We start from the raw sequence: 12,143 nt of genomic DNA, 5'->3' as shown, positions 1-12,143 counted from the left end.
ATTTTTTACAATGTGACAACTCAGATACATTAAGCTTCTCTGAAGCTGAAGCAGAGAATATCCTGTTAAAAGGTTCAGCGTTTGGGACAGACAATGTGGCCTCCAAAGAAGACCTTTACAGAGACCTCTTAAAATTACGCAAGCGTGAAATTGATTTCCAATACCACGGAATGACGTTATCTGACTATTATAGGGCAAAGCAGATACCGAGAGGATTCCGGATACATAATATGCCTACTATAGGCAGATATGATGTAACTTTCTATAAGAAATGGATATCGATTCTAAACAAATGCTCTATGGATCTGCTTCTGCTCGTAATAGAAGAGGCAGCCAAAGAGATGAACAGTACCAAACAGAAAATTGAGGCCTTTACCACTGAGCATGCGATATCAACATCTCCGTCCCCTGACTGGTTATCCAAAATGGAAGTCGAATTGGAGCAGTATAAAATTAATTTGATTAAGTTCAAAAAACAAAAATTAGTAAAAGTACAACAGGACTACGCCCAACACAGGGTGTATTCCTGGTTGTCAAACAATCCATCGAGACAGCCACTTGGACGTCAACAATTGGTGAGACGACGCGAACAACGCCCAATATATTCAAGTACCTCGGCAAGTGAGTTGGAAGATAACCCCGCAGGACGCAACCAACAAGCGGATGAAGTCCCTTTAGGGATACGTACCAGAGCCATAGCCGCAGGAAGAGGAGTTCGTTCACGAGGCGAGGGGGACAGACGAGGAGGCAGGCGAGGTCCCAGAACAAGTTCAAAACCACCCAGGAGGGGACGCAATTAATCTTCAATCTTTCCACCAAAGAGTTAACTCCCATAGAAAACAAGGTCCTAAGTAAGGGCTTGGGCTTTATACCCACGAATTCTTTGGATCCCATGCAATGGAAGATTGAGACATATAAATTGACACGTTCATTGAAACTTAAAGAATTCTTTAATAAAACACAGTTGAATTCTAGAACCGTCCCAGCAAGTGACATCCCCATACAGGTGAGTAACCTGAACAAATCGACATTTGAACCCAACTCCATCAATCCTTCTATTAGAACTTTTCATAGAATGATGGACTCTTTGGACAATGAACCGTGCATTAAACCACATCCAAACATGTCCAAAGACGAGTTTAATGCGCTAAAAAACTTGGGTAAGAGACGGGATATAATAATTAGGAATGCCGACAAGGGGGGTGGCATAGTTGTGTTGGACACGGGACAATATAAGGAAGAATGTGAAAGGCTTCTCTTGGACCAAGAAACATATGGTCCTTTACAGTCTGATCCGACAAAAGCCTTTAAACAGGAATTGGAATTATTATTAACCAGAGCAGTAGATGAAGGTTTTATTTCAGTCGCATTGTCCAAAGCATTGTTAAAGGATCATCCAGTGGTACCTATTTTTTATTGTATTCCCAAACTGCACAAGGATGCGCATAACCCCCCAGGCAGGCCGATAATTTCGGCCCGTGGGTCGTTATGTGAATCCTTGGCAATCTTTTGTGACATGTACTTGCAACCTTGCATACAACAGACAAACACTCACTTGAAAGACACCTCGATGCTGTGAACTAAATTGGACACATTAGGAGTATTACCACCACACACATGCTTGGCGTCAATAGACGTCACCAGCCTATATACATGTATTCCTCAAGAGGCTGGTGTGGAGGCAGTAAGGCGCCTTATAACTAACAACCCACTTTACAAAGGCCCACATGTCGCTTTTTTTCTAGAATTGTTACAATTTACATTGAAGCACAACTACTTTCTTTATGATAGGAGTTATTACATTCAACGTATGGGTTGTGCGATGGGGTCCCCGGTGGCCCCTTCCTTTGCTAATGCATACATGTGGGAGGTTGAGAAGGATCTATTTTTGCAAGATAAATCCATAACAGAACATCTAAGGGGTTACTATAGATATATAGATGACATACTCATCGTGTGGACAGGCATACAGGACCAATTAATAGAAATTATAGAAGGTCATAATCAATCAGCCAGTCCAGTCAAATTCACCATGAAGGTGGACAATACAACTGTTAGTTTTCTAGATGTTCAAATTGACGTACAGGAGGGTAATATCAGCACAGCCCTTTTTGTTAAGCCCACAGACAGAAATAACTTGTTAAAATTTGACAGTTTTCACCCACGAGCGACAGTCGCTAGTTTACCCTATTCTCAATACCTGAGGGTTTGTCGGATAAACAGCAAAGTAGAAACCAGAGACCTTGAGTTGATTAAAATGACAAAAAAATTCTTAGAACGTGGATACCCGGCTGAGGAATTGCTGAAAGCCAAACACAAAGCTCTTAAAGTGTCTCGAGAACAGCTATTGAGACCTGCCAAAAAGAAAACACTGGAGGGCAGGTTCCCGTGGGTTACTCAATATAACTCGAGCAGCGCGCATCTTAATAGAAGAGTTAAACAATTATGGCCCATAGTGTCCACAGACAAAGAACTAGGTGAGGTGTTTAACTCTAGGTTATTAATCAGTCACAAGAGGAATAAGAGCATAAGAGATTATGTTGTAAAAACTGACATCTCTGATTTTGAGAAACCAAAACGGCATTTCCTCAGCAAGAGGCAAGGGTGTTTTAGATGTAGTGGCTGCACGACATGCAGCTACCTCACGCAAGGTGACAAATTTAGACACCCGCACACAGGTAAACTCTTCAGGATTTTACATCCGTTATCCTGTGACTCTAAATTTGTTGTCTACCTCCTCACATGCCCATGTGGGTTATCCTACGTGGGTAAAACTGACTGTGCCTTTAAGACACGTATGGCGCAGCACAGATATGCCATACGGGAGGCAATTAAAAGTGGAGATAGTGAACAGCCGGTGGCCAGACACTTTGCTAAAGCAAAGCACAGTATGGCCACACTTAGATATATGATTATTGATCATATACCACAGTCATTGCGAGGGGGTGATAGATCAAAAAGGCTTCTTCAACTTGAGTCTAGATGGATATATAGACTCAATACGATCCACCCTAATGGCCTAAATGATGCGTTGAACCTGAGATGTTTTATATAAATATTATCATCCCTAGATACAGGTACTTTATGGGTTTAAATGTAACAGAGTACTATACACCCAATCAACCCCTGTGTATATTTCTGCAACATGACCTTTAATGGATTATGAGTGTACAACTCAAGCAAACCAGCAGCGATAATGTTTTAAGACTTGTGACAGCCAATAATCCAGCGCACTTTTATTCATGCACATACTCTGTGGTTTTTTAACACGTTTTTAGCGTTTTATTACACACCTGATTTAAGTGTTTTGATTGCCACTCCACAATGTTTACAGCTACACTGAGTATGTTATATATTTTTTTGCAAAACGAATATTAACACTGAACTGTTGATACTATGTGCACTGTTTATATGTAACTATGGCAACCTTGTTTACAGCGTCATCACGCCAGCTGGACGGACCGGCGCGACGTCACTTCCGGTGAGACGGAGTGTAGCGGCCGGGATCCGAGCAGCGTGGGTAACGTCGGCGGGAGGAGTCATTCTGAAATTAAGGTATTTATATAGCACCATATGTCATATACATTTATCCTGACGACGGGGCTGCGACCCCGAAACGTAGATCATGCGTATTTGACAAATAAAAGTCTCAGCACTTTATTTTTCACTTATATCAAGTCTCGGAGTGCCGCCCATTCTGTTCTATTATATATATATATATATTTAAATGCATTTCCAAAATGCACCGCTAGATGGCACTATTGCCGCATATTTAAACATCCTTCAGTAAGCCACAAACAATTATACCTAATTCACAGCCATATTTGTAAAATATGATACAGCGTGAGAAATAATGATGATGATAATAATAATAATAATAATAATAATAATAATGTTCTTTTAAACTAGATTAAAATGTAAATACGTTAAAATATCTTTAAAATATAACGTTTGTATAATATGAGACAGCATATAGCATCTACATCGCCTCGCAACACAATCATTAGAGCCATAATGATGATGATAATAATAATAATAATAATAATTATTTTACCTCCTCACAACCCAAGCATTAGATTTATAATGATAATAATAATAATAATAATAATTACAAGGCATTGCACACAACACACCCCAGTTAGCGTAGTAGTAATAATAATAATAATAATAACACTTACCATGATGTTGTGCGTGTGTGTATAGCAATGTAACTTCAGTTGAAATTCCTTCTCAGAGCTGTGTCCAACTTCAGAGCTGTGTTCCATTCTTATAGTCATGGATGTGAGCCAAATGGCCCCCAGCAACCTGTGATATGCCGTCCCACATTTCCAAGATGCCGGGGCGGGGTTTTTAAACATATAAACTTTGGATGTATAATTTATTAAGTGTGATAATTCTTTTCAGTTACAATGAAAATATAATCTGTTAGCGGATTCTTAAACGTTGTACTCAGCACTTTAAAAATATACCAAATACTTATAATTTACACAGCTGTATTATGTGCCATTGCAGCCTTCGTTTTTAGGCATACATGCATAATATGTCTAATATGTTGAGTCTATTGTTCAGTTGTAATGTGCAGTATGAACTCATATGTGTAATGTTTGTCACGTTTTCCCCCCTTCTTATGCCCTGTATTCCCAATATTCATGTTGCTGTTTCTATTTAAACTATTGTGCTTTTAAATTAAAAAAAAAAAAAAAATATATATATATATATATATAATCACATACTGGCTTGTTACAGCACTGTTTAAAATTAAGATGTCATTTTGAGTCAATACATAGACCTGTAGGTGGTGCTAATGTTCTTTTGCAGAGATTAACACATTGTGTACATTAATAATAACCAGATGCTTTTGTTACACGCTTGGCTTTTGAAATTTGCGCTGTCATCATTAATCATGCATGGTCATTAAAATCAATATGCTTTTTAAATCAGTGCCATGTGTGACGCTCCCGTGCATCTAAGAAAATGGACACGGTCATTAAAATCAATATGCTTTTTAAACCAGTACCATGTGTGACATAGTATGATTTTTAAATAGTACCATATGTGCCATGCATGAAGTTTTCGCTGCTGGAATGTGAGAACTATAACACTGTGTAAGGTTTTGGTTTTGTTAACAAAAGGGTATAGGCTGGTAAAGTCAAAATAGTGAATTTTTTCATCACAAGCTGTTTTGTGATACAGCTTTATGGCGTATTCTGTGACTGGTGTTACGTGACACTCTTTTCAAAGCCATTATCTTTTAATACAGTTTAATATCGAACTCTATAAATTTTATATTAAATTTTATATAAAAGCGATATCAAACACTATAATTTAATATTAAAGGGGGCGTTATCCAGGAGAAAGGGGGTGTGGTACCTGTCACTTTGGTGGTCTTTATCTACTTGCCAGGGCCAGCAAAACTGTGTCTCTGTTTTTCGGAATGCTCTTCGTCACTGCCCATACACACCATGTTAGTCACGCTGCGGCTTACAGGGCACTGAGAGGGATGCTGCACCTGCATGGAGGCACATGCGCACTACACCTCTGACCCATGCATAGTTCTTCAACCGTCGGTAAACTGCAAAAACATCAAAACAGCATCAACCTCTGAATCATCCCCAATAGAGCAAAAAACAATATTATTTTCTGTATACTATGGCAGACTAATGTGTAAGTATATAGTGATGACATTTGGTGGGTAAGTTCTAAAAAGTATTTGAGCACCTTTATAACAAAGGATGTTGCTAATGCCAATTGAAATGTGAATCCCAAAGGTTCTCCTAAGATGATATGATAACTATTATTATTATTATTATTATTATTATTAATACATTTTTGCACCATTACAACTACAGATTGAGTATCCCATATCCAAAATGCTTGGGACCAAAAGTATTTTGGATATCGTATTTTTCCGTATTTTGGAATCATTGCATACCATAATGAGATATCATGGCGATGGGACCTAAGTCTAAGCACAGAATGCATTTATGTCTCATATACACCTTATACACCCAGCCTGAAGGTCATTTTAGCCAATATTTGTAATATCTTTGTGTATTAAACAAAGTCTGTGTACATTGAGCCATCAGAAAACAAAGGTTTCACTATCTCAGTCTCACTCAAAAAAATTCGTATTTAGAATATTCCGTATTTGGGAATATTTGGATATGGGATACTCAACCTGTAGTACTTTACCAGAGTTTTATTTCAGTTTGCTATATAGAAAATACTGAAAGCATGTCTGTCAGTCATCACCCCTTTACGTGTGCCCTTCTCCCCAGGTGGCTTCTGTATTGAATGACATCCAGAAGCTGCAGAACAAGCAGTTTCTTTTGGTCCATGGCACTGCAGATGGTGAGACACAAGTCCATGGAATGAGCAGGTGCATGTTGGGCAGCATCATTGAAGTACATTATAAATGCATAGCATGCGTTACTAATGGACATGAAAGCACACATTGAGGATTATTTACAACCAAGGTATTGTAACCAATGACTAACTAGCTTTTATCAATATGGTACAAGCTAAGCAATGAAATCCAATGTCTGATTAGTTGCTGTGAGTTATTACATATTTTCCCTTTGGCAGTAAATAACCTCCGTGGTCTGCATGATGTATGATAAAAGGCTGTGATAGATGGTATTGCGGAACGCTATCTGGCTAAACAATGAGCATCATATTGTGTGAAATTTGCATATGCTTTCACGCCTGAACTTTTAGAATAGCTTGACATTCAGCATGCTCACTAGCATAATCAATCAATGCCCCTATAAGTGCAGTAGAAATATGAACCACTGCGGAAAGCTGTGACTCTCTAGAAGTACTGGGGTGGGGAGCGGGGGGCAGGGAGGGGGCGTGTGGGATATGGGCATTCAAAATGTTGCTATGGGGCTCACAAAGTTCTGGCTACACCTGACCAGATCTGTTCAATTGGACCATCCATGTGTTCACCTATACAAGCCCATGGTTTAGAGTACTAATTGACTGAGATTTTAACCCATTTTTCTGCAGCAGGGTACATTGGTTCCCACAGGGAAACATCTGGGTGTGGAGTGGATCTTGATCAAGAGGCAACAACAGACTAACCAATCAGCTGCTCTGTATATTTTTATAGTATGCAAATTATAAATGTTACGTCAATGCTGATTGGTTGCCATAAGCAACTTCTCCACTGGCTCACTTCTCCACTTTTATCACTGCTTAGTAAATGTCCCCCTAGAGCTTTAAGCTGTCCCAGGATGCAATGGGGCCTCCTCTATAACCCCACCTCCAGGCACTGTGAGCTCAGTTTCAGTTGATGTCTGCAGCAGCAGGTCACCTAACAGGTGGGCTGCACTGGTCAGCCCTAAAAAGGTTTTTTTGTGACAGATAATTTCTTCAAAACTGGGCTGTCAGCGCTGTATGTCATGGTGACACTTGAGCGCTGCAGTTCCATTACCTCCCAAGCAGCATCGCATACTCCCGTGGCCTGTTCCCGGGTACTTGCGGCAAAGATGCTCCGGCTTTGTGGACAGTGGCGTGGACACTGTCACTGAGCAGGGACCCCACTAGACCTCCGGGGTAATAGAGCACAGGTCGGGTGTACTAACCCCCCATTTAATAAGGCTCGCTAGTAGGAAGTCCACCATAGGGGAGCTGGCGCTTGAGCTGTATCCTCTCCCCGGCCCAGGGCGGCATCTACTGTAGATTTTCCCGCCCTGGAGCTGCCTCACACTCTCTCTCACTCTCTGACTGAGACGCTGGGTGCCATCTTATAAGCATAGTTGTGGCTAGTCTCTGGGACTGCAGGGCACGGTCTCCCTTGTAAAGCCGCCTGTATACAGTGCTGTGACTTTACAAACACTTCAGTATTCTACATGTCTTTATACAGATTGTGTCAGTTAAGGAAGACTGTACCTATTACAAGATATATTGTACGAGTATTCTGAAATATACCTCCGTTTTATATATATATATATATATAGTCCAGTGCAGTTTTATTGTCATAATACAGATGGAGCCTCCGTTATTCAGGCTCCATCTGTGACTAGGCATGTCCGCCTGGGCGCACCTAGTCACTGTGAGCGTCTCCGTCTTGACGGGCGTGCGCACCCGGACAGAGACGCTCCCCAGTCATTTGAATGGAGAGCGTCTCCGTGCGGGCGAGCGGGTGGGCCGAGACAGAGACGCTTGCAATGGGAAGTGACTCGTGCACTCCCGGAGTGACTAGGCGGAAGGATTGCCTAGTCACGCCGGGAGTGCACGCCTGCGCCTCGGGGAGCCAAGATAAGGAAGGCTCCATCTGTACTAACGGATTTATTCACAGGTATTGTACTCTGTCTTTATCGTACTAATTCGCTCTGTTGTTGCATTTGTGTACAATGTCTAACAAGAAGGGCAGTAAGTCTGTGGACACTCATGCATCATGCAGAGCACGCGCCAGATAGGGGGAAGCTGTGTATGATGTTCTGTGTACAATGTATCATACATCTCCCAGTCAGTCCGCAGCTCCTGTCACCAATCAGGAGCCACCCTGGGCTGCATTCACAAACCTACTAGGTACTCTGGTGGAACACTTTACGCCCCCTATGGGTCCTCCTGTGCCATTGCAGCCACAAATTGTCCCTATGGTTAATCTGCCTTGGTCGGAAAATTTGTGTAACCAGTTGCAACAATTAAATCACTCCTTGGTCAGACAAAAATCTACTCCAAGTCACTCTAGAGTCTCTGGGTCATCTAAGCGGGCTGCTTCCTCCTCACAATCCACAAATCTCTTAGATGTTTCATCTGAAGTAGAGGGGGAGCATACTGTTCTGTCAGACACTGAATCAGGTGTTTCTGAGGAGGATTCTCCATTGCATATTGATGTCCCTGCCCTTGTGGTTGCTATTAAGCAAATCCTACAAATCACTGATGATGAGGATTCCGCTACTGTGGCTAAGAAAACTGATATGTTTAAACGGCAGAAGTTTAAAACTCTATTACCCCATTCTGACCATTTGGTGGACATCAGGCAGGAGCCCTGGTCTAATCCAGGGAAGAAATTCCCGCTGTCTAAACCCGGCCTTGGCTCGCTATCCTCTCCCTGCAGAGTTATGTAACAAGTGGGAAAATTCACCGCCGGTGGATTCTCATGTTATCCACCTAGTGGTGTCGTCCACTCTGCCTGTTACCACTGTCACTTCACTGAAGGTTACAAAAGTAGTCTTACCACATTCTGACCATTTAATTGACATATGTCAGGAATCCTGGTCATCTCCTGGAAAGAAATTCTCCCTGTCTAAAAAGATGCTAGCTTGTTATCCTATCCCTGCGGAGTTGAGAAACAAGTGGGAAACTCCACCACCGGTGTACTCTCATGTCGCCCGTCTTGTGGTGTCATCTAATCTGCCTGTCACCACTGTCACCTCACTGAAGGAACCGACAGATAAGCGTGTGGAGGGATGCCTGAAATCTATTTACTCCCTTACAGGTGCTGTACATAGGGCCTAATTCAGAGTTGATCGCAGCAGCAAATTTGTTAGCAGTTGGGCAAAACCATGTGCACTGCAGGGAGGGCAGATGTAACATGTGCAGAGAGCGTTAGATTAGGGTGGGGGGTGTTCAAACTGAAATCTAAATTGCAGTGTAAAAATAAAGCAGCCAGTATTTACCCTGCACAGAAACAAAATAACCCACCCCAAATCTAACTCTCTCTGCAAATGTTATATCTGCCACACCTGCAGTGCACATGGGGGCTGATTCAGACCTGATCGGTGCTGTGCGTTTTCGCACAGCAGCGATCAGATCTGAACTGCGCTTGCGGTGCCGGAGCATGCCAGACAGCCGACGGCTGGCGTAGCCCTGCGATCGCCTCTGCCTGATTGACAGGCAGAGGCAGTCGCTCGGCGGGTGGGAGCGGGTCGGCGGTGTTGCGTTGCCCGGACTGTTGGGGGCCGAGCCACAGCGGCTGCATGACGTCACACACAGCCACTGTGACCCTCACAGCGACGAGTAGCTCCCTGCCAGCGCGCAGGAGCTGCGCTGGTGGGGAGCTACTCTTCAAGTACAAAAGCATTGCCACTGTGCAATGCTTTTGTACTTGTGCGATGGGGCAGGGACTGACATGCGGGGCGGGCGAGCCCTGTGCTGGGCGTTCCCCCACATGGTTCTCTGTGAATACGTTCATTAGGTTCTATGCCTTTGATACTTTCGTCTCCTAGGATGCTTCTTTTGGATGCCGGGTTCTCATACCCGTTAAGGCGCGTCTCCTCCCTTGAGGAACTGCTTTAGGACATCCCTGATGTTTCCCTGTGGAAACCAATGTAACCTGCTGCAGAAATGGACAGTTATGGTAGACCATTGTTAACTCTCTTTATACGAGGTACATTGGGTTTCACAGGGCACCCACCCTGACGCACTTAGCTTCTATGGGTTTGTATGGCATTAGCTGATGTTCCCTTCTCCTGACGTGAGAATGTGGTTCTCTGTGACTAACATCTACCTTCTCTCTTACCTGCTCCTGCATTGGACTGGTTAAATAACTGAGCTCACAATGCCTGGAGGCGAGGTTATAGAGGAGGCCCCAATGCATCCTGGGACAGCTTAAAGCTTTAGCCTGTCTACAATAACTCTCCATTTATGCCTCATAATAGTGCCCTAGTTAATTTTATGAACTATAGTAGTGCCCTAGTTCACATTACCAAATACTGCCTCCAGTTCATATTACGCAACACTATTAAGCCTCCAGTTCATGTTATGCCACATTACTTATTTGCCAATAACAAGTCTCCAATTCCTCCTCCCTATTGACAGTTTTTGAATCTTACACTTCAGTAGACTGACCATATTATCCCTTTAACCAGGGACACTCATGAATTACACAGGGTCTGTGGCTGCTAAAAACCAGGTGAAATGCAGGCTTGTAGTCAGCCAGCCACAGAACCTGTGTGTCACAACTGAGGGCCTGAGCTGACGGGAGGCAGCCTCAGTTGTAGGGGCTGAGATGTACCGGAACCTGGGAGGTTGTATCAGACCCCTGGACATGTAAGTAACATGAATAATAACTGCCCGAAGGCGTGACCACGACAACTTGGATAAAAGTCAATGATGTTTATTATGACAACTCCGCAACACAGCAGCAGTAAAAGAAAACGTAAAAGTCAGCAAAGAATAAATACAGTTCCTGGGTACTACAGGATGGCAGGAGCCACAGGGCACTGGTAGTGTGAGATAGTTCTTATAATCTTCTAGATGGAAAGTCCTTACCAGGCCCGACTGTAGCAATGGAGATAACCCAGGATTGTACCAGCTGGTGTTCCAGGAAAAGCTGGGTTGCTGAAGATAAAACGGCTGCTGTGGATACTGGCTGGAACCAGACTGTTGTTAGCACGGAGTGGATACTGGCTGGAACCAGTTAAATAATAAATGAACTTGGGAGCGATGAAATATGAGCTGAAATGTAGAACTTGAGAGCGGAGAAATAATAATACCGGTGGAGAGTGGTAAAGTGTAGAAAGGACACCGGCCCTTTAAGAGAAGCTGTACTCTGCTGGAAGCTGGGCTGGAAGCAGGTAATGTTGTAGCTAGAAACAGATGAATCCACAATGGATTGGAGAGTCAGGCTACACCGCAGGTGGAATGCTGGTGCGGGTCTCTATGGTGGAAGTCTTGAGACAGGAGCTGGAACCTGGAAGACAATCACAGGAGAGAGACAAACAGGAACTAGGTTTGACAACCAAAGCACTGACGCCTTCCTTGCTCAGGCACAGTGTATTTATACCTGCAGCAAGGAAGGGATTGGCTAGGCAATTATGCAGATTCACAATACTGACAACAGATTGGAGTAAATGATCAGCTGACAGAATCCAAGATGGCTGCGCCCATGCAGACACTTGGAGGGAAGTTTGGTTTGTAATCCATGTGGTAATGAAAACAGTAATGGCGGCACCGGCCACTGGAGACAGGAGGCGCCAGGCTGACAGATGCACATCCAACCACGCGGACACAGCGGAGGCCGCGGCTGACGTAATCGCCACTCAGACACTCTGCATGCAGAAGTTCAGGGACGGCGGCGAAGGCCGCGGGAGACGCCATGCCAGGTGTAATATGGCGTTTACTGTGACAGCGTCCCAGAGTGACAGGAGAGGATACAGGGATGTACACATCAGGATAACAGATGGGATCCG

General features: G+C 43.4%; 1 long non-coding RNA gene across 1 annotated transcript in view; it reads left to right on the top strand.

Moving 5' to 3' along the window:
• The first annotated feature begins 6,284 nt into the window (after window positions 1-6,284).
• The window catches only part of LOC135050697 (uncharacterized), a 33,016-nt gene continuing 27,157 nt past the window's right edge, over window positions 6,285-12,143 (top strand). The window contains exon 1 of the long non-coding RNA XR_010241749.1: window positions 6,285-6,476. This is a non-coding gene — a long non-coding RNA (uncharacterized LOC135050697). The remainder of the gene's footprint in view (window positions 6,477-12,143) is intronic.

The sequence above is a fragment of the Pseudophryne corroboree genome, chromosome 2 (assembly GCF_028390025.1).
Source record: "Pseudophryne corroboree isolate aPseCor3 chromosome 2, aPseCor3.hap2, whole genome shotgun sequence".
In the NCBI taxonomy this organism is placed as follows: domain Eukaryota; kingdom Metazoa; phylum Chordata; class Amphibia; order Anura; family Myobatrachidae; genus Pseudophryne; species Pseudophryne corroboree.
Note: the sequence above shows the minus strand (reverse complement) of the source record. Positions and strands in the feature narration are given on the sequence as shown.